Source organism: Trachemys scripta, chromosome 8 (genome assembly GCF_013100865.1).
Source record: "Trachemys scripta elegans isolate TJP31775 chromosome 8, CAS_Tse_1.0, whole genome shotgun sequence".
Classification (NCBI taxonomy): Eukaryota; Metazoa; Chordata; order Testudines; family Emydidae; genus Trachemys; species Trachemys scripta.
In genome coordinates this window covers 69,099,995-69,122,897 of record NC_048305.1, presented here as the reverse complement: position 1 = coordinate 69,122,897, position 22,903 = coordinate 69,099,995, and positions in this window count along the sequence as shown.

Here is a 22,903-nt window from a genome sequence, read left to right as displayed (position 1 = left end):
GAGTACTCACATTGGGTCACCGAAAGTTACAGACGAAATCTAGGCAGTCAGTACTCCTCAAGTTCCACTGGCTATTTTACCATATGGTAACTTACTTGTTTAGCCTTTTTTTTTAGACTCTATTCCGACAACTACCCTGTTGCAGAGATCATCAGCAGTCCCTGACATTTATGAAGCAGGGCTGTGTGAATTCATTCATTTTCACTTCACAATTTTTTGTGTGCATGAGAATTTGTGGATGTGAGACCTGATCCAAAGCCCACTGATCATGTCCTAAAGCAATGACATTTTTTTCCATTTCAGCAAGTGAAAACACAGATTTCTGCAGTTAAACGAAAGTAACACTTTACCCTGCAAAACACTGCAAATTTTTAAGTGTTCACTTCCCATGAATTTCTCTCTTGCCTGATATATATCACTCCTGTTAGCCAGAAAAAGAAATTTAATAGGAGATGGATGGCTTGAAGCAATATCTTCCATGCTCAGCTCTGAGATCAGATGTAAGTGAAGTGACATTAGGGTGACTAAATTTAGAAACCTAAATCCACATTTAGGCACCAAAAATTAAAATGACCTGATTTTCAAAGTTCCTGAGCATCCACATCTTTCACAAGCGCTGAAAGAGTGTAGCTCTTCTGAAATCAAAGTGGCCTGATTTTAGGTTCTTAAAGATGAATGTAGAAGCTTAACTTCAGTGATCCGTGTTTAAAAATTCTGTCCATAACTGAGCTTTTACATTTTTAAGGGCACCATCCTGCAAAGTACTGAGCAAGTTTTGACCATGTAGACTTACTTCTGAAAAATACAACTTCAATTTGTGGGGAGCATATCTACAGAAGCAAGATACTGGTATGTCTGAAGTTGGAATTTCATCATGTAGCTACCTAGGTGTAGCAGCATACAACCTCTTCAATATATAGGCACAACAGGACCAAAAATTCCAGTATTTTGTGGCTCCAAGGCAGGCACTCAAGGTTACTTTAACATAGTTTTTCTGTATTTGATAATGCCTATTTTCTGCTGAGAACAAATTAGTTTAGAACCTGTCCTGCCTTACATTGCAATTATTTTTTCATCAGTTAGGAGCAGCTGCCAATTTACTACACTTTGTGACCTGCATTAGCTTGGTTTAGAAGCCAATCTAACAGTAATATGCCTCCCTGAACAGGAAGAGCTTTACTGTTCACTATTCAGGGGATGGAGACGGATGATAGCAGCAGCCATGCTTATCAGGTGTAAATGCAAACCCAGTTCTGATACAACTCTTTGAGGGATGTGAATGGATTAGCTCCCCCATAACACTTTACCTGCGATCTCTGTAAAATAGATGATATATCATGATGAAGAAAAAAATGTCATTCATTTAAGTTCCTACCATTTGAATTTATTTTCATTATAAGTATTTCATTAAATATGTGCTGTGTATTTACACATTAATGCATGCAATAATAAAAAGAACAGTACAGTATATTTTAAAGGTACTCTAAAGCAAATACCTGGGGACTTGAGTACTTGGTTATATTTATAACAAATGCACATTGCCACAATAGTATCAGAGAAGTCAAGAGATGAGAAAGGCTGGTGAAATCATCAAGTCAATCTCCCTTGCAGAGAGGATTGTTCCCTATAGCACATTATCTCATGAGAAATTAGAGTGCATACACCAGTAAGGTTTTCAGCCAGATTGCTAAATCGCCTGTTAAATTCTTGACTTCCCTTAAGATTTTCAGTCAAGTACTTCACCTTTTTTTGTACGTTTCATTTTTAAAGAGTGTTCTTGGTGTCACAAAATGAAAAGTTTGTCTTATAGTTTTAAATTTGCTTTCTTTGTATTTCAGCAGTTGTAGTAATTATCAGATTTTAATCAACAAAACTATAAAGCCTGATTCTCCCTTCCATGCTCCCATGCAACTTCCATTCATCAGTGGGATTCATGAGCACCTATCAGAGCAGTTCTAGTGTCAAAGAATTACATGTTCCCTGGAAGAAGATAATACTATGGATATGAGAATTGACTAAAAAGGAGAGAATGAAAGAGATTAGAATAACCACCAGAGATTAGGACAGTCCACTAGATACTGGAAAAGGATAAAGAAAATAACCCAAAAAACAGACACGGTCAGTGTTTAGGACAACTAGAGTTGTATTCTTTTAAGTTGGACCAGAACATACCATGAGAGAGAAGAGAGCTGTAGTACACTAAAGAGTTCAGCACTAATAACCTAATATCCTGAATGTTTCTGGTTCTATGAAAACATGTACACAATTTTTGGATTTTGTGCAGAAATGATTATGCCTAGTATCTTTTTTCCAAGATAAGAATCAATTATAGTTTTATTTAGATTAAACTCAAATAGCATTAATTAGCAATTTACAGAGGAGAGAAATGACAAATTAAAAGTTACTTAAAAACTTACATCATAATTAACATGGAATTTATCCCTTTTGTCCTGCAGACTGGTCCTAGACACTGAAGTTGCAAAGAAAAGTAGACGAATGTAATGTTCTTTCACTGCTTCATTAACAGAGAGCTGTTGCAACAATCTGTCCTTGCAGGCTTGGATAACAATATGTCTCCACAGAGAATAATAATAATAATTAATATTACCATTAATAATGATGATAAATATTTGGCACTTATTAATGTTTTCATACAAAAGACCTAAAAAAGACATCTAGTTTATTTGATGTAAAGAAGCCATAAATTACAACACGCTAGCATTTTGTTGCAACTCCCTCTCTTTTGAAGTCAGAGACCTACATTCCCATTTTACAGTTTCCCTCTGTTCTTGGTATCTGACAGATGGAGAGGTTACATCTTCCACAATAATTAATTTCACAGTTTACATTATAACCAGGGCCAGACTGTGTCATGAAGGCACAATGCAGAGCCATCCCACTCCAGGAAGAACTCCATGGAGGTATTTTGGGTACAAGGTGGGGCTCAGCGAGACTTATTACATGCCCCCCCCCTCATGCACCCATTCAATATGAAATTAATAAATGGCCAATTTATCAACCAGCCCCAACATATGTAGAAACTCTGGGCACCAGACTACTATTAATAAACAACATAGCAAATCTTCATTAGAGCAATATACAGATATGGACCACATTAAAAAGATCCAATCCCTTCAGGATAGACTTCACCAGCCAAGGAGGACATGGGCCCAACTCATAGGTCATAGCCCACAGCCCTCTCAGCACCTCCATAACTTCAGTACATAACACTGGCTGAAACTCAAGCAGACAAGATGTTTCATTTGTCTGCTTTGTCCCCAGACATACAGCTAGAGACATACCATGGAGGCAGACAGCAAAAATGTCTCAGGCACTCAGACAGACACCACAGTGTTCGGTACAGTATAAGAAACTAGACAGACAGTCCAAATCCAAGTGATCTTATTTATGAAGTAATCTGAAGTTTCTCATGGCTTGAAATACTCAATTCTGGAACTATGCAGAGAAAATCCAAGGTATCTTAGTTGTTCCCAGAGTGGAAACATTCTGGCTATCAAGATTTCACAGATACTATGGCACAGAGGTAAAGCCTCTTTGTGCTGCACAGCCACAGCGTAAAATTTTAAGAATTCTTTTCGCCTTAATCAGTCAGAATGATATTTGCCCACTGGCAGTCTAGCCACCTCTCCTTTTGCTTTTTTATCTGTGACAGATCTACATACCCCATTGACCATTAAGTACAAACCTGGAAAATAGGGTATTTAGGGGCCACTGTATCACCAGGCATCCATATTCCTGTTCAAACTCACCTACTGATAAGTCGTTAACCTAGTATCTTCATTTAAGGCATAACCTCCCACCCTTGCTGTAATAAAGGCCCAAAACTTTACTTTAAAAATAGTAGAGAAATAAATATCAGGAATCATACATTCTAGGCCCACACCGGGGATCATTTACACAATTCAGATCTAGGTTCAGATTTTGAACATCTCCAAAGTTCAGATCTCAGATTTTGCCTTGTACCTGAATTTAGCAGAGACTGGTTGTGTACAATTTGGACAAGTCTGCCTTGGTCCACATGCTAAAAAAGCATTGTAAGCCAAGACAGGAAATATCTACATTAGCACGTGCAGACAACATGAAGCCAGCACACCAGGAAATAAACCACAAAGGTCATCCTGACTCTGGGGACAAAACTGAATTTTAGGGATATAAGGCAGCAGCAATACACTTTTTTATCCTTCACTGAGGAAGCAAAAAACGACAGAGCTTTTTGCATTCATGAAAAGGGGATCCCAGCCTTGTTGGGAGTTGCTCTTGGTGAGATAAACTACTTTAGACATGGGTTTAGCCTGTTGAAGTTGAGTTTAGACTCTAGGAAGCATGTTATACTTTTTTGTTCTATATGTAACCATTTGTTTCCATTGTTATTCTTACTCACTCTTAAATCTTAGCCTTATGAAACAAACTTATGATTGTTTTCATTATAAATATAGCTAAGTGCTGCGTGTGTTATATTGGAGCTGATCCTCAATTAAATCAAAGAAGCTGGTGTGTACACTGTTTCTCTGGGGACAGTTTACCTGGTAATTTCTGAGTGTCCAGTGGTTAAGGGCTGGACACTTCAGGGGAACATTTCAAGAGGGTTCAGGGGTTGGGTACACCTATTTTTAACCTGCAAGGCAAAGTAAGGGCTGACATAGCCCTGAGGATATGGTTTGAGTAGCTAACAGAAAAGTGGTGTCAGAGTTAAGCACAAGTGAATCTTTCTCTTGCTGGAGGCAGACGGGTAAAAAGGTGACTCACAGCTCTGGGCACCCTGAGGAAGGACCACGTGATCTTATGGAAAACAGAGACACCTTGATATGCGTCATAGATATAGAGATTGTAGGATAGATTCTCTCCCATGACAGAGCTCTGCCTGGTTCAAGAGAAAAGGGAAAGGAAGGATTCTTAGAGCTCCCCAATTCTGGGACTGGTTCTGGCTCTGACACAACTTAGGCCTGGTCTACACTACGATTTTAGGTCGAATTTAGCAGCATTACCTCAATTTAACCCTGCACCCATCCACACAACGAAGCCCTACTTTTGGACTTAAAGGGCTCTTAAAATTGATTTCTTTACTCCACCTCCGATGAGGGGATTAGTGCTGAAATCGGTCTTGTCGGATCGAATTTGGGGTAGTGTGGATGCAATTCGACGATATTGGCCTCCGAGAGCTATCCCAGAGTGCTCCATTGTGACCGCTCTGGACAGCGCTCTCAACTCAGATGCACTGGCCAGGTAGACATTTCCTGTTTGGCCAGCATTGCGAGCTGATCAGTGACCATGCAGAGCTCATCAGCAGAGGTGATCATGGAATCCCAGAAAAGAGCTCCAGTATGGACCAAACGAGAGGTACTGCATCTGATTGCTATATGGGGAGACAAATCCATGCTAGCTAAACTCCGTTCCAGTAAACGAAATGCCAAAACATTTGAAAAAATCTTCAAGGCATGAAGGACAGAGGTTATAACAGGGACTCGCAGCAGTGCCATGTGAAAATTAAGGAGTTCAGGCAAGCCTACCAAAAAACCAGAGAGGCAAATGACCACTCCAGGTCACAGCCCCAAACATGCTGCTTCTATGATGAGCTACATGCCATTCTAGGTGGTGCAGCCACCACTACCCCAATTCTGTGCTTTGACTTGGTCAATGGAGTAGGACACAACATAGAAGCAGGTTTTGGAGACGAGGAAGATGATGATGATGAGATTGAAGATCACTTCCTTGCTATGAGCTGAGAAACCGGTTTCCCCAACAGCCAGGATCTGTTTCTCACCCTGGACCCTGATGGCGGAGAAGGGGCCTCTGGTGAGTGTACCTTTGTAAATATTAGACATGGTTTAAAAGCAAGTGTGTTTAATGATTAATTTACCCTGGCATTCGCGGCCAGTACAGCTACTGGAAAAGTCTGTTAATGTGTCCAGGGACATCTCCATAAAGCTCTCCTGGATGTATTCCCAAAGCCTTTGCAAAAGGTTTCTGGGGAGGGCAGCCTTATTCCGTCCTCCATGGTAGGACACTTTACCACGCCAGGCCAGTAGCACGTAGTCGGGAATCATTGCAGAAGAAAGCATTGCAGTGTATGGTCCCGGTGTTTGCTGGCATTCAAACAACATCCGTTCTTTATCTCTCTGTGTTATCCTCAGGAAAGTGATATCATTCATGGACACCTGGTTGAAATAGGGTGGTTTTATTAAGCAGACATTCAGAGGTGCCCGTTCCTGATGGGCTGTTTGCCTGTGGCTGAACAGAAATGTTCCCTGCTGTTAGCCATGCGGTGCGGGGAGGGGTGAAGTCATCAAAATGCAACCTTGTAACGAAAGCACATGTGCTATGTAATGTTAACATCAAGGTTTACAGCGAAAGAGTGTAGCCATTGTTTTATAAAATATGTCTTTTTAACTACCACTCTCCCTTTTTTTTCCTCCACCAACTGCATATATGTTTCTCCTTCCCAGAGGCTAGCGAAGATTAGAAGGCAAAAAAAATGCACTCAGGATGAAATGCTCTCTGAGCTCATGCTGTCCTCCCACACTGACATAGCACAGCAGAATGCGTGGAGGCAGACAATGTCAGAGTGAGGGAAAGCACAATATGAATGGGAGGAGAGGTGGCGGGCTGAAGAGAGTAAGTGGCGTCAGCTTGCTGACAGAAGGCAGGAGTCAATGCTCAGGCTGCTGGAGCATCAAACTCAGATGCTCCAGCATATGGTTGAGCTGCAGAAAAGGCAGCAGGAGCACAGACTGCCGCTACAGCCCTTGTGTAACCAACCGCCCGCCTCCCCAAATTCCATAGCCCTTCACTCAGACGCCCAAGAATGTGGTGGGGGGACCTCCGGCCACCCAGCCACTCCACCCCAGAGGATTGCCCAAGCAACAGAAGGCTGGCATTCAGTAAGTATTAAAGTTTTTAAGTTTTAAAGTGCAGTGTGGCCTTGTCCTTCCCTCCTCCCGCACCCCACCTGGTGCTTCCCTCCTCCCCCACCCCACCCGGTGCTTCCCTGCTCCCCCACCCCTCCCAGGCTACGTTGGCAGTTATCCACCTAGTTGTGTGATGAATTAATAAAGAATGCACGAATGTGAAGTAACAGTGATTTTATTGCCTCTGCAAGCGGTGATTGAAGCGGGGAGGGGAGGGTAGTTAGCTTACAGGGAAGTAGAGTGAACCAAGAGTGGGGGAGGGTTTCATCAAGGAGAAACAAACAGAACTTTCACACCGTAGCCTGGCCAGTCATGAAACTGGTTTTCAAAGCTTCTCTGATGCGCACCATGCCCTCCTGTACTCTTCTAACCATCCTGGTGTCTGGCTGCGTGTAATCAGCGGCCAGGCGATTTGCCTCAACCTCTCACCCCGCCATAAACATCTCCCCCTTACTCTCCCAGATATTGTGGAGTGCACAACAAGCAGTAATAACAATGGGAATATTGGTTTTGCTGAGGTCTCTCCGAGTCAGTAAACTGCACCAGTGCACTTTTAAAAGTCCAAATGCACATTCTACGACCATTCTGCACTTGCTCAGCTTATAGTTGAACAGCTCCTGACTATTATCCTGGCTGCCTGTGTATGGCTTCATGAGCCATGGCATTATGGGATAGGCTGGGTCCCCAAGGATAACTATAGGCATTTCAACATCCCCAACGGTTATTTTCTGGTCTGGGAAGAACGTCCCTTCCTGCAGCTTTTGAAACAGATCAGAGTTCCTGAAGATACGAGTGTCATGTACCTTTCCCGGTCATCCCACGTTGATGTTGGTGAAATGTTCCTTGTGATCCACCAGTGCTTGCAGCACCATTGAAAAGTACCCCTTGCGGTTTATGTACTCGCTGGCTTGATGCTCCCGTGCCAAGATAGGGATATGGGTTCCATCTATCACCCCACCACAGTTAGGGAATCCCACTGCAACAAAGCCATCCACTATTGCCTGCACATTTCCCAGAGTCACTACCTTCGATATCAGTAGCTCTTTGATTGCGTTGGCTACTTGGATCACAGCAGCCCCCACAATGGGATTTGCCCACTCCAAATTGATGCCCGACTGAATGGTAGCTGTCTGGCGGTTGCAAGGTTCCAAAGGGCTATCAGCACTTGCTTCTCAACTGTGAGGGCTGCTCTCATCTTGGTATTCTGGTGCTTCAGGGCAGAGGAAAGCAAGTCACAAAGTTCCATGAAAGTGCCCTTATGCATGCCAAAGTTTCTCAGCCACAGGTAATCGTCCCAGACCTGCAACACTATGTGGTCCCACCAGTCTGTGCTTGTTTCCCGGGCCCAGAATCGGTGTTCCGCAGCATGAACCTGCCCCATTAACACCATGATGTGCACACTGCCGGGGCCCATACTTTGTGAGAAGTCTATGTCTATGTCTATGTCCTCATCACTCTCGTCACCGTGCTGCCATCACCTCCTTGCCTGGTTTCGCTTTTGCAGGTTCTGGTTCTGCATATACTGCAGCATAATGCACTTGGTGTTTACAGTGCTCATAACTGATGTGGTGATCTGAGCGGGCTCCATGTTCCCAGTGCTATGGCATCTGCACTGAAAAAAGGTGCGAAATGATTGTCTGCCGTTGTTCTGACAGAGGGTGGGACGACTGATGACATGGCTTACAAGGAATTAAAATCAACAAAGGGGGTGGCTTTGCATCAAGGAGAAAAACAAACAATTGTCACACAGAATGGCCCCCTCAAGGATTGAACTCAAAACCCTGGGTTTAGCAGGCCATTGATTTCATGGAGGGAAGGAGAGAGGGAGGGAGGTGGGAGCAAATGAATACAAAACAAATCTGGTCTATTTCTTGTTTTGATTCACTCCATCTATCTTATACATCTTAAGCTGGCAGCAGACGGTGCAGTATGACTGCTAGCCATTGTCATCTCCTGGGTGCTCGGCAGAAGATGCTGCATTACGATTGCTAGCCATCATCATCTCTTGGCTGCTCACCAGAAGATGGTACAGTACAACTGCTGTCAGGACTGAGTCTCCAGGAGATGAAACTTAAAAAGGGAATGACCTGGCTGAGTCACTCCCATGTCTGGCCAGGTGCCCCGACCGACCTCACCGAGGTTGGCTAAAAGAGCACCCAGGAGTATGACAACGATGGCTACCAGTCATAATGCACCATCTGCTGCCAAAAGGCAATGAGCTGCTGCTGCGTAGCAATGCAGTCCCACGTCTGCCAGCACCCAGGAGACAGACGGTGACGGTGAGCTGAGCGAGCTCCAGGCTTGCCGTGGTATGGCGTCTGCACAGATAACCCAGGAAAAAATGATTGTCTGCCGTTGCTTTCACGGAGGGAGGGAGGGAGAGGGGGGCCTGACGACATGTACCCAGAACCACCCGTGACACTGTTTTTGCCCCATCAGGCATTGGGATCTCAACCCAGAATTCCAATGGGCGGCAGAGACTGCGGGAACTGTGGGATAGCTACCCACAGTGCAATGCTCCGAAAGTCGATGCTAGCCTCAGTACCGTGGACGCAGTCTGCCGACTTAATGCACTTAGAGCATTTTGTGTGGGGACACACACAATCGACTGTATAAAAATGATTTCTAAAAAACTGACTTCTATAAATTTTACCTAATTTCATAGTGTAGACATACCCTTAGCAGTGGCTGAAAGTTGCACCACCGGTATAGGGACCATTCCAGTAGAAGATTGGTATAGCAAAGCTCTGCTCTGCCACATCTCCTACACTCCCCTTCATATCCCCAAACAATCCCATCCATAATTTAGGGGGCCTAACTATTTCACTGACTTCAATGGGAGAAGGATAAGTCCTTATTTCTTTTATTTTGTTGGATTTTACTGAAATACAATGCAGATATTTTGCAGGTCTGGGTTCAATGAACTACCAAAATCAAAACAAATAAATCTTAGTGTATTTTCAGAGCTCTGCTTTCAGAGATAGAGTTTCTACTATGTGAAGACTAAAACTATGAATTTAGGCTGAATTGTGTAGAGTTGTTTAGAGACAATGCTACACACTTTGACAAATCAATAAAACTTTTTTACATCTGCATCAACTGAATTTTCAAAATGGGCTTTTAAAACTCTGGATGATATTTTGTGTGTCTAACTATTTGGTTACCCAGTATCTGCTACAGCATACAAAAACGTATACTTGTGAGCATCGATGCTGACTCCGTGGGTGCTCAAGCACCCACAGAAAAAAAATAGGGGATGCTCAGCACCTACAAGCCACTGCTGTTCAGCAGCCATGCCAGTCAGTTGTTCAGCGGCTGCTGGGAGCCTCTCCAGGAAGGACGGCGAGCAGAAGGTAGGGGGCCTCAGGAGAGGGGGTGAGCAGGGGCGGAGCTCCCACTGGGAAGAATAAAAATAAGCGCCTGTGCTTGTGAGCACAATTGCATTAATGTGCAAAACAAGCAGCTTGCACTCACAAAGTACAGTTATTGCACTCCTGGAAGCATGGGCACCCACAAGAGTCATTTTCTAAAAACAATCCATTAGAGCTCATTTACATTTATCATACTCTTTCCAGTCTTCAATGGAAAAGAAAGAATTAGCTGGACTTGATTAAATATTTGTCTACTACACAGATATTCAGAGTTTCACAATCTTATGTTTTGAATAAAAAATAGTGTGAAAGCCTCAGCTGGGTGCTAAGTAAGAACAGAGATAAATAAACATGATCAAGGTGAGTGTATAATCAGACAGAAGAAAAAAGCTAATGGAAATATACAACAAACAAACAAATAAAATCCCCAAACATCTCACACTAAAAGAAATAGGTCAATTCACTTCAAAATGGATTGTTAGTTCATAAATCTAACATGGTAAATCCTCCATCTATCAAAAAGGTTTATCAAAATACTAATCCTCAAGACATTTAGTAATGTTCAAATATTGATGTTTTTCTTTGCTCATAAACAGAGCATATTCATAATCAGATTTGACTGAAGAACAAACAATGGCAATTGTCAATAGTGGAAAATATTTTATTTTTGTGCTTCTTTCTGAAGCAAGGATAAGCTGTTAACTTCAAGTCCCTTCAAGACACTCAAACTTCAATTTCATTTTGATGGGTTTGCTTTAAGTGGTTTATAAAAGAGTCAACATTAATCTGTACATGATAACAATTAACCTAATGACCAATATTAATTTTTGCAGAAAAGATTAGAATAAAAGTACTGGGGAGAAAACTATGAGAGGAAAAGTAACTAATGGTTTCCTTAGGGACAACATGTGATATTTCCTTCACTCCTGGAATAATTCAACTCATTGATGATAAAAGCACAAGTGAAATATAATTCCTTTTTACATAACTGGAACTGCAATATTATCCCATTGGAACTTCTTAGATATTTTACATTATTGGGCTGAGAATAAGCCTTTTGCTTTGCACAGGAAGTTATCAAGTCTTGTGAGCCATTTTCTGCTTATGACACACAGACTCAAATATTACAACGTTAATGAGAATCCTGTACACAATCAAATTCACTCATCTATTAAATCAATGTAATGATCTCATATCACATAGACTGTGAGCACTCTGAGACAGTGATTGTCAAAATCTTTATTGCTTGTCAGTACAGTGATTAGCACAATGGAGCCTACATCCTTTTTGGTGCTTCCTAGGCACTATTGTAATTCAAATAATAATTCCTCACATGGTGGTACTAGTTTAAGGAAAGGATCCTCTCTTTTTTATCTCCTTGTGCTTGTGCAGTTCTATGTTTTCCATGCTGGAGTCTATGCAGAGCTTACTGTTTTGGTGTGGTCTGAAGAGCCCAGAATGGAATGTTTGTTGTTCTTTCGCTAATTCTATGCCAGGAAGCAATCTTAGTGAAAGCGCAGTGTTATGTTCAAAACATATCTCAATCTTTGGTACCATTACCCATGTTCTCAGAAGTAACCAGGCATTATTGCACAATAGTGCTGCAGTAAAAGATTTTAAAAGGGTATTTATAGGCAGTCCAAGTGAAAGGAAAAACAATTTAATATTAAAACCAGACTAAGGTACATGGATTGGTTCCAGTGATATTTTTCTTCACGTGAATTTACTTCACATGAATAACTCCCTATCATTACAGCAGACTGACATCCTTTATCCACAGAACAGGTATACTGTGATTAGTGGAAGCGCAACTGCCCTCTACCCACTAATGTGCTTCATTTTCAGCTTGACAACAAGAGATGGTAGTTCAGTCTTGATGCCCAGTAAATGCTTGAATTTTCTGCTGAGATTGTCAGAGATGGGAATTACAACCATGATTGTGCTTTTGGTAATGTGGATGCTAGTCCAATAAGAACAAAATGAGACCAACTTACTGGACAAGGTATGAAGTTACTTCACTTAGGACACTGACACCTATCAGATGATATTGACTTTCAGCCACTTCAAACCTAGGTTGGATTCGACCTAAAGGTGTAAGGCTTCATATCCCATTCTGAATTCTCAGACTTGTCCAGTCTCATTAGTTCACTGTATATACCTGGAAACATATTTTGACTTCAGTGGAGCTATGCGTATTCACATAGGCTGAAGATTTGACCCTTGGTGCCCAATCCTGTTTTCACTGAAGTCTCTGGCATCGGGATCCTTGTTTTCATGGCCACCAGTTTTTACTTCAGGTCTGGGTTGCCAGAACGATATCTATATAAGTATGTAAAGAATTGTATACTTTTCTTGATACAAAATATCTTATTAGGCCTAATTCTCCTCTCCAACCAGTGGTGTTTCCATGGCTTGTACTAAGCTTCTCCCGATTTACAGTGCTGTAAACTGAGAGGAGAATCAGGTCTATAATATGGTTCATATTTCAGACTCAAATAAAACCAATTGTAAGAGAACTACACAAAAAAAGTTTTGTACAAAAGGCCAGATCCTCATCAGGGAACATCAGCGTAGTTCCATTGAAATCATTGAGCCACACTACAGTTACATCAGCTGAGGATCTGGCCCAAATAATTTAGTAGGAACAGAAAGAAAGATATAAAGTTTAAAAGCATTCACTATTGGCAAAGATGAACTAATAATTATTTTATATATATAAATAATTATATACATATATATATATATAAAAATAAAATAATTATTAGTTCATCTTTGCCAATAGTGAATTCTTTTAAACTTTATATATAAACTTGTGTGTATATATACACATACACACACACACATTATATATAAAAGAAAGGATGGTAGGAACTTCTTTTCTCAAGGACACCTAATACCTGAATGTTACAGCTTTTAAGGTTGAAATATAAAGACACTGGAAAACAATGTGATAACATCTTTATAAACTCCCCAGTAAGAGTTTTACAATTCTCTCTCCAGGATTGTAAATCAACTGCTTTTCCCCCCTAAGTTTTTAAAGAAACTTGTCTACAGATACCATTGTTTCCCCATATTGCCCACTACTAGGGTGTTGAATGAATCAAGATTATTCTCAAGTATATCACCTTTGTGGCACACAAAACTGTATGAAGGGAAGTTTTACTAGGCAAAACAGATTCAGTCTGACATGAGAGAGTATCAAGCCAGTAGGAAAACAGTGGCAACAATCAGAACAGTTGAAAAGGAGATTATTGGACATGGAGTCTCCATTTAAGGTGCCATCTAAATAACTTGTTGAATATTCATACCAGGGATAAGAGTTCTCATTATTTCTCCTTCTTTGGGAGAGATGCTGGCCTTTAAGACCAAATGCTATGTCGAAGGCAGCAAGAAGCCATACACTTCCTCTGGAGGAGTACCAGACACAAAGAGTGTGCTCCCTTTGCTGTTTGTTGTATGGGGGTAGTAGTCATAATATATTCCATCCATTAGGGGATGGAACAGAATACCTGGGTATGATGACCCAATCTGCAGGCAGGTACAGAGGGGACAAATCTTTGGCCTACCTCCTACCTGGAGACCTGCTTCTATTCCTTCATCTACTTTCACACTAGCCCTGGTCACACAAGGCCAACAGAAGCTGATTTTTAAAGGAAATCCAAATCAGTCACTATTTGCACCATTTTGATTTTTCAACATAAATGAATTAAGGAGTCATCTGCAGAGTGATGTTCATATCTATTTATCCTAGTCAAGAATATCCTCTTATCTGGATTCTAAGGCCATTTCATTTTGCTGACTGTTACATGTGAATTAGTATCCACATTACTAAAGGAAAAGAAGTTCTCTGCATGTTTATTCGTGATGTGTTTCACTATTCTTAAGACACCACTGAAGTCTTTGATGTACCGTGGTTCTATTTTTACATATAAAAATAAATATTAAAGTAAGTTTTCTACATCAGTAGAGGGAAAACAAACAAGAATCTCCTGGGGAATTATCTGTTACGTAGAGGAAGAAATGAGACTTCTCTTTCACTATTATCACTATAAACACTGGAGGGATTTCCAAGTCAATGGGATTTGCATGCAATGCCTCCTTCAGCAGAATATGTCCCTAAGTATAATGCCTAGGTGCTATGGTGTGTATGGGAAAGACTGAAGATTTGGCACTGGCCTGATCAGAAATACATACAACAGTACCTTACATTAGCTCTGCTAATTGTCTAAGCAAAAGGATTTTAAAGTGGTACTATAATAATTGTATGTAGTAAAGATCAAAAATAACCATTTCAATATTTCTTTTAAGATTTTTTTGCTAAAGCACTTTTCACCTTTGGAAGAAACTTTTGATACAGATATAGACACAAACATACACATACACACACACTTACTAACTAACCAGAGAGGCTGCTTCTCCAAGGAAGAGAAGATATGGAAGATCAAATATACAGCACACATGGCTTTGTTTTTCCCCCGTTTCATTCCATATGGAAAGAAGACGCTTGCCATCTTTTAAAACAATGTTTTACACTATCGTCATGTTCTCTACTACCTATGACTAAAGATTAGATGGGGAGGGGAATAGTCTATGCTCTAGTTATCTATTAATGAGTGCTGCTGAGGGTGGATGTAATGTGATAGCACTAAAGAATCACAGGAAAAAAGCCACTTTCTTCTAATAGTGAATAAGGAACTTTACTGAAATAAGGAAAACAGGATTATCACTTAAGATAAATTCTCTTTCTGCTTCACTGTACAGCTTCTGCCCAGAACTTTCCCCAGGTCCACTCCTACCTGGCTTCCTGCTACAGATTTAAACAGTGCATGTATCCTCACAGTATAAAGTTGGATATTTGGGAATATAGCCAATATACACATAGGGAACCCATGTCCAATGTAGCAAAACCTTTATAACTATTTGTCTTTTATCTCTGTTTTGATAACGGACCAACAAAAATTTTCAAACAAAATCCTGTGTGTCCACTGCTAGAGCTTCTGTCTGGTCACTAATTATACATGCATCTGTATTTTAACTTCTGCATTAAGGCTGAGTTTTCACTGGCTTCAGATAGTTTCTTTGTCACCGCACTTAGAGTGGAAGCAGGGAGAGGTAACCTTTCTGTTCCTGCATACATGAAGGACAAATTATTCTTCCTGTCAGTCAGAGGTTAATAAGCAACGTTAAATAATGCATGCACCCTTTTATTGTCATCACTGAATGTTTGTCCTGGTTTGCTCATGCTGCTAAAAGTGTAAAACATGAATGTTCACATATGTCCATTTGATGTTATCTTGGGATAAGAAAAAAGATGTCTACAACACTGCTCAAAAGAAGTGCTCCATGGTGAAAATATTAATAATGTTTAGCATGTCATGTTTAACGTAGTATTTTATTCTTAATCATGTAGAAAATGGACTTTGCAACATAATGTACACCTGTGAGAAATGTGGATTTTTATTCATTCCTAAAATAAGCCTAGGGGCTGATTCAAAATATAGGATTTCCTGCTTTGTGACACTTGTCCCAGCCTCTATAGTTGTGAAAGGTTTTTTGCAATCAGGATTAACATCAAATTGTTTTTCACATATGGAGAATCACTTTCTCCTTTAAATCGAGTCATGGACAAATACACATACTTAAAAACATCACAGCTACATTACAATAAGTGTGAAGATCCCCATAAATTCCTTGTCTTTACTTTTTCAGTTGGACTGGCACAAGGAAGGATCTTCCAAACCACCAAATATGAGTTTGTCCCCCTTTTTAAATGTCATCCATATGGAAGAAGGGAAGTCACTGACCATACAATGTTTTGTGTTTGAACTAGATATGCATCTCTGCTAGAGGTTGTCTGAGGATCAGGGCGGGTGCAAGGATGTTTCGCGCCCTAGGCGAAACTTCTACCTTGCGCCCCCACCCTCCCCGAGCCCTGTGGCAGCTCTCCGCCCTTAGGTGCCCCCCCCCCCCCGCGGCAGCTCCCCCTGGCCCGGGGAGCCGTGCGGCAGCTCCCCGCCCCAGCTCACCTCTGCTCCGCCTTCTCCCCGAGCACGCCGTCGCCGTTCCACTTCTCCCACCTCCCAGGCTTGCGGCGCCAATCAGCTGTTTGGCACCGCAAGCCTGGGAGGGAGAGAAGCAGAGTGGGGCGGCGTGCTCGGGGAGGAGGCGGAGCAGAGGTGAGCTGGGGCGGGGAGTTCCCCTGCGTGCTGCCCCTCACCTTACTTGCTGCAGGCGGCCCCCCCACACACTCCCCTGCCCCAGCTCCAGCTCCCTCCGCCTAAATGACAACAACAACCGGAGTGGCCGGTCACCGCTGAAGGACCCAAAATGCCGCTCCCCAAATGCTAGTGCCCTAGGCGACTGCCTAGGTCCCCTAATGGGTTGCACCGGCCCTGCTGAGGATGACCTCTGAATAGTTAGAGGCAGAGACCATCTCCACTGAACCAGATATCTGTCCACTGCACAACACACCAAAAAGTGGCAGCAAATCAGACAGACATAGCCACACTTTTAAAGCTCCATTAAATAACAGCGCTGTCTTCAAGTTTCAGCTATCTAGCTCTCACTAAAAGCGGTCAAATTATTTTGTGTTTCTAGTCTCTTCAGATATACAAATTGATCTAGTCATTAAAAAACACAGGTAAACTATTTTTGTAGTATGTATGAGGGATGTGGGTCTAGAGTCACACTGATGCTCATATTAACAGCCAGGTATGTATCATGAATGTTAGAATACACCACTTGGAAATATTCAGGTCACAGGACAATTTGCCGTGAGTCCAAACAAAGTCAAATTGCTGTAAAACTGAAATACATTTTCACTATTATGGCAGTCTGGCAAACCTCTGAATCTTTTATCCATGAGGAAGATGATTTGCATTGACTAGATTTAAAGCAATTAAAATGACAAAGTGTGTTGGAAAACCTCAAACTCTATTTGCATATCTCTTTCTTTAAAGGCTGACAACATTCTGGCTATGAAAAAGTATTGCTCGATGCAAGGACTCAACTGTCAAAAACATCTGCCTAGTAGCAGGCTGTGTATATTGGTTTAATTCTCACTAATACTTCAGTGTCTAGGGGAAGAGAGTAGAATCTGTAGTGGGAACAGCACAATTTGGAAGGAAGTGCAGGCAGTATACTAATAAGCATCAAGTCTGCCTGTTCCACATATTCACAGAATCTCTGGAGAGGTTGTGCTCAATTGAAACCTCTCCTCTTTCTATTTATAGATAATGACAAAGTATACATTAACTGCAAAGAAAATAAACTAATAAATAAGCCAAAATGTTAGAATTCCTAAAGATATGGTCCTAATTCATACATGGGTTAGACCAGTGGTTCTCAAAGCCGGTCCACCGCTTGTTCAGGGAAAGCCCCTGGCAGGCTGGGCCGGTTTGTTTACCTGCTGCGTCCGGAGGTTCGGTTGATCGCGGCTCCCACTGGTCACGATTCGCCGCTCCAGGCCAATGGGGGCAGCGGGAAGCAGCGGCCAGCACATCCCTTGACCCGCGCTGCTTCCCGCAGCCCGCCAGGGGCTTTCCCTGAAGAAGTGGCGGACCAGCTTTGAGAACCACTGGGTTAGACTATGGAGCCTTTGTCACATTGAGTAGTACTGTACTCCACAATGGGCCCATGGATTTCAATGGGATTACCCAAGCAGTAAGGAACTATTCAATGTGAGTAATGGTATCAGAACCTGGCCCTGTGTTAACCTCCAAACCTACATGAGCAGAAGTTGTAGGCCTTTAGCATCTTTGAAAAATCAGACCACAGTTTAAACATTTAAACTTGGATTTAGATACCTTATTTTAGGTATGCCTGTTTGAAATTTTGTCCATAATTGGGGGAGGGGGGAGGGAAGGCTGGTACAATTGAAAGTTAGTGAAAAACCAATCATCTTCTGCTTGTTTCTGATCTTGCTCAGATGGTAAATCTCTGCTTTTCCCCTTTAATAGTTCAGCTATTCCTTCTCTCTTCAGTTCCCTTTCAATTGCTTATCTCACAGCATTTCAGGATCAGTGCCAGTCTACCCTCACCTTCTCAATGTTGAGCAGTCACTTCAGTGATCCTTTCCTCCTCATAAATTAAACAGCTAACCTATGAACTAACCTTAGTTTTGAAGCATTTAGCCTAGAAGCTACTACAATTTATATTCCAACAATAAACAGAACATTTTGGATTTGCCTATTGGAGTTTGACTCACAGTATTATCTGGTAGATAGAACTCAGACATGGGAGCCAAGACTCCTGGGCTCTGTTTCTGAACCATTCTTGGATTCACTAAGTGGTCTTGGGTATGTTACTTAACCTCTCTGTGTCTGAACTAACCAATCTTTATAACAATATTAACAATCTCTCTTTTAGAGTGGTAGGGTGGTGACGATTAATTATACATTTGTGAAGAGCTTTAAGAGTTTAGATAAAAAGTCCTATGGATCATTCTGTCTCTGGTATATTTCCTCATCCAACACACAACTCTCTGATCTTTAGAACCACCCAAGTAAGTATTGAATATTATTTTTCTAAAGTATATAACTAAAATTTCATCTTTTTTTAGAAGACTGACAAATCGTCACATCATTTCAGAGAAATGGAGGAATATATTTCTGCATGAATTTGTTTTTAGCTATTTTTCCTCAAACAGATATAATGCACTCTTAATTGGTGCATGTTTTAACGCCAGTCAACTAAAGATATGGCAGTTAAGATTGTTGAGTGTGAAATACAGTCTCTCTGACATGGTATGTCTCTTCACATTTTGAGCTCATGGAAGAGTTGGATTTACTCAGTCTTTAAACTGAAATCGGTATTAGATAAGGGGACTACACTCAGCTAGACATTCTGAAAGCCAGCCATTCTTTCTAGATTATTATTAGATTTGCTGCACTTTCTGTAGTAGCAGCCCACTGCTATGGAACCAGCTGACTATCATTTTCAAAACAAAATTCTCACCCAAATTCTTTCAGGAGTTCCTTTGGACCTACCTCTGAAAATCTTCCATTCTCTTTGGAGTTCAGGGACATCAAAATATTAGATCTTGCCAGATTTATTTTTAAAGAAAAAAAGAGTTAGGTATATTTACCTTGAAGTAAAGGTTGAATTATCAAGCAACATCCTGGCCTGTTTTAGTCTTTTGAGGGGGAAAAAAACAACTTTAACAAAAGTCATTCAAGAAACACTAGTGAAATCTTATCATGATTGTATTTATCTCCAAAAGTATTTAAAAAGTTTATGGAAATTTGGAAATAAGAAGTCCCAAAAATCAAAGAAGTCAGATTCAAATGGGTCTCATTTCAAACTAAAGAATGGACTGGGAACATCCATTTTGAATAAGGCCATAGTTATCAAACAAACAACATGCAAATGGCACAGGATGCAGTGCTCATGACCACAGAATCCAATATAGCACTCTGGAATTATGCAGCCATGGAGATTACCACATAATTGCTAGGCACAAGTTAGTGCATAATTAGAAGTGTGGTCCAGTGGGTAGTGCATAGGACCAGGACTTGAGAGAGCTGAGTTCTATCCCTGGCTCTGTCACTGATGTGCTGTGTACCCTTGGGCAAGTCAATTCTCTTCTGTTTCCCCTCCCACCCTTGGCCATCTTGTCTATTTAGACTGTAAGCGCTTTGGGGCAGGGACTCTTTCACTATCTGGTGTACAGTACCTCACACAATAGGGGTCCTTATCTCAATGGAACCCTTTAGGCACTACTGTTATACAAATAATTCTCCATTTTGAAAAGTTGCCATACAGACCTTAATCTGTTGCATAAATTGGATAAGGTGCTTGCTCTTAGAACTGTAAAATCAGATCTGGTACAGATTAGGACCTTGTATACCTGTGGAGCTCCTAAATTGTTCAAGAGAGTCAAAGTTGAAGGCCAGATCACCCAGTCTGACCTCCTGTATATCATAGGCCACTAACACGACCACGCACCTGCACACTGAACCCAACAACCAGAATTAGACCAAAGTAGGACAGCCCGAGGATACTAAACTATTAGGTACCACAAGCAGTGAACAGGAGGAACCAACGTGCACCAGTGCCCATGGACCCTGGGAAGTGATTAAATGAGATATACTCAGATGATATCAGCAAGCGACCCACACACCCTTCCACGGAGGAAGGTCACTGCCAATCTGACCTGAGGGAAAATGCCTTCCTGACCCCACATATGGTGATCAGTTAGACCCTGAGCATGTGAGCAACAGCCAGCCAGCCAAGTCCCTGAGACAGAGGATGCTCAGTGCCACCTCAGAGCCCTGGCCTTCTCCGTCTAATGTCCCAGCTGTGGCCATCCCAGATGCTTCAGAATAAGGAAACAAAACACAAAACTGAATACACTGGGAGGGAAGAAAAACCCTTTCTGACCTGTGCAGGTGACCAGCTGAAAAGGGACTGCAAGCTGGCATTCTGCACACTTTAGAAGCCCAACAACCTTGCTCAGTGAATTTTGTAAACTGTGTTAGAGTAGGGGCTTTACCTGATTGGAGCAGAGCTCTGAAGAATTGGTGCCTTTCATGAAAGGCTCCATTAATGTTCAGTTAAGCAGTTTCATAGGACCCCTGCATGTCAGTGTCATTTTTTGGTGAACCCAAATGATTATTATTAGGGGCCTATGTTGCTAAGAGGCAACGTGTATACAGCACTTATCTTTATAGGTTGCTATGCTCGAACAGCTGTCAATGCTAACAAACCTCTTGTGCACTGTAGTTCATCTGGGATCAGAACTATGCACAATAAGGGCATGATTCAAAGAAATCAACAGGAGTCCATTAATTGATCTTAATGTGCTTTGGATCAGTTTCTAAGAGAAGGAAAGTGGAGGCATATTATTTTAAAAATATGCTATTTACATAATAAACTTGTCCATGAACAGGCCACCAGACTGGGAGTGAGGAGACCTGAGTCCCATTCCCAGCTCTGCAACTGTTTTGCTGCATGATCTTGGGCAAATCACTTAACCTCTGTTTTCCCATCAGTAAAAAATGGATACTAATACCTATCTCAGGTACAGCTGTTGGATAGAGATGAAGGCTGCACATCTCAGCATCCAGAGGGATGAATCAAGACCTTTATATCTATCCCATTGTAAGGGCAAGCTTATATAGTCATCAATCACTAGTCAACAGCAACAAACCTTACTTTCTCATTTTATAACAGGACGCCATTCCTTGCCAAACAGATGGCCCGGCCGTGATACTACTATTTTTATGAATGGGCATACCAACGTACCTCCATTGAGACATTCTCTTTAAAAGCAACTGGTAGTATGCACATGTGCATTCATAAGAGAATAAAATCCTACAAAGTATCTCCTTTAGTGAAATCTGAAGAGTATACTGGCTTCAAAAAATGAATATAAATGTGTGTGTTTAAATTTCAGAGGTTTTTCTCTGCGAAGCTTTTCATAAAACCATAACCAACAGGTAAAGCCGTAGCTAGAGGAAACCTCCTCTGCCTTGCCAAATGATCTCACCACCACAGTATCTGAGTGCCTTCACGATTACTATAGGATGAGGAAGCTCCCACGCCTTCCAGCAGCAATAGGACAGCCTAGAGCTATTTCAAGTGGTGACAACAATTGGACAAGCAAGATATAAGTTTGGATGCCAAAATCCCCACCTTATACTGATGGCAACAGAGGCCTTCACCTCACAGTAAGCCCTGGATGTTCCCTGCTTTCAATGGCCACTGAACTTTGACACTCTGTGTGTGTTGATCAAATGTCTGCCAGGTCCTTTCTACAACACCATGGTAAGGGAGGGAAGAGGGTTACACAAACTCTGCAGGGGCCTCTCATCCTTCATGGGCTCTGCAGCTGAGGAGGATATCCTGAATCCATGCAGAATGTTCTCTAGCCTCAAAGGCAGCTGCATATAGCACATGCAGGTGCCCAACATCTTCTGGGAAGGCACTTTAAGAGATAATGTGACCTGCCAACATAAACGGGTTCAGCCAGGGAGATGGGACACAGGGCTTCATCATGCTGAAAATGAACCTCCTCACTATTGCCATCCAGATATATAAAAAAGAGAAGGAAGCCATTACCCCTTCATTCTATCCAATAATGTAAGCATGGGGTTTCCATCCCACGTGAAAGTGCCTTTTCAAAACTCTTCATTTCTACGCTACAGAGAGTAGGAGGTGGTAGATTAGTATTTTAAGAAATGGGATTAACTCTGCTATATAATAAAGGACACAGAATCAATATGCAGTTAGTAGGCATGTTATAAACACCAATATCAGAAAATCAGCAAATATTTATTACATACAGCAGGAGGTTGAAATCAAAAGCTTTGTTCATAGATCAATAGATTCTAAGGCCAGAACAGAGCACTGTGATAATCTAGTCTGACCTCCTCTATAACACAGACTCAGTAACTTCCCCAAATAATTCCTGTTTGAACTAGAGCATATCTTTCAGAAAAACATCCAATCTTGATTTAAAAATGGCAAGTGATGGTGAATCCACCAGAATCCTTGGTAAACTGGTCCAGTGGTTAATTACACTCACTGTTCAAAATTTGCCTGGAAAGAATCCCCAGAAAGAAAAGCAGCAGTAGTATGCAGAAACAGACCTAATATTTAAGGTCT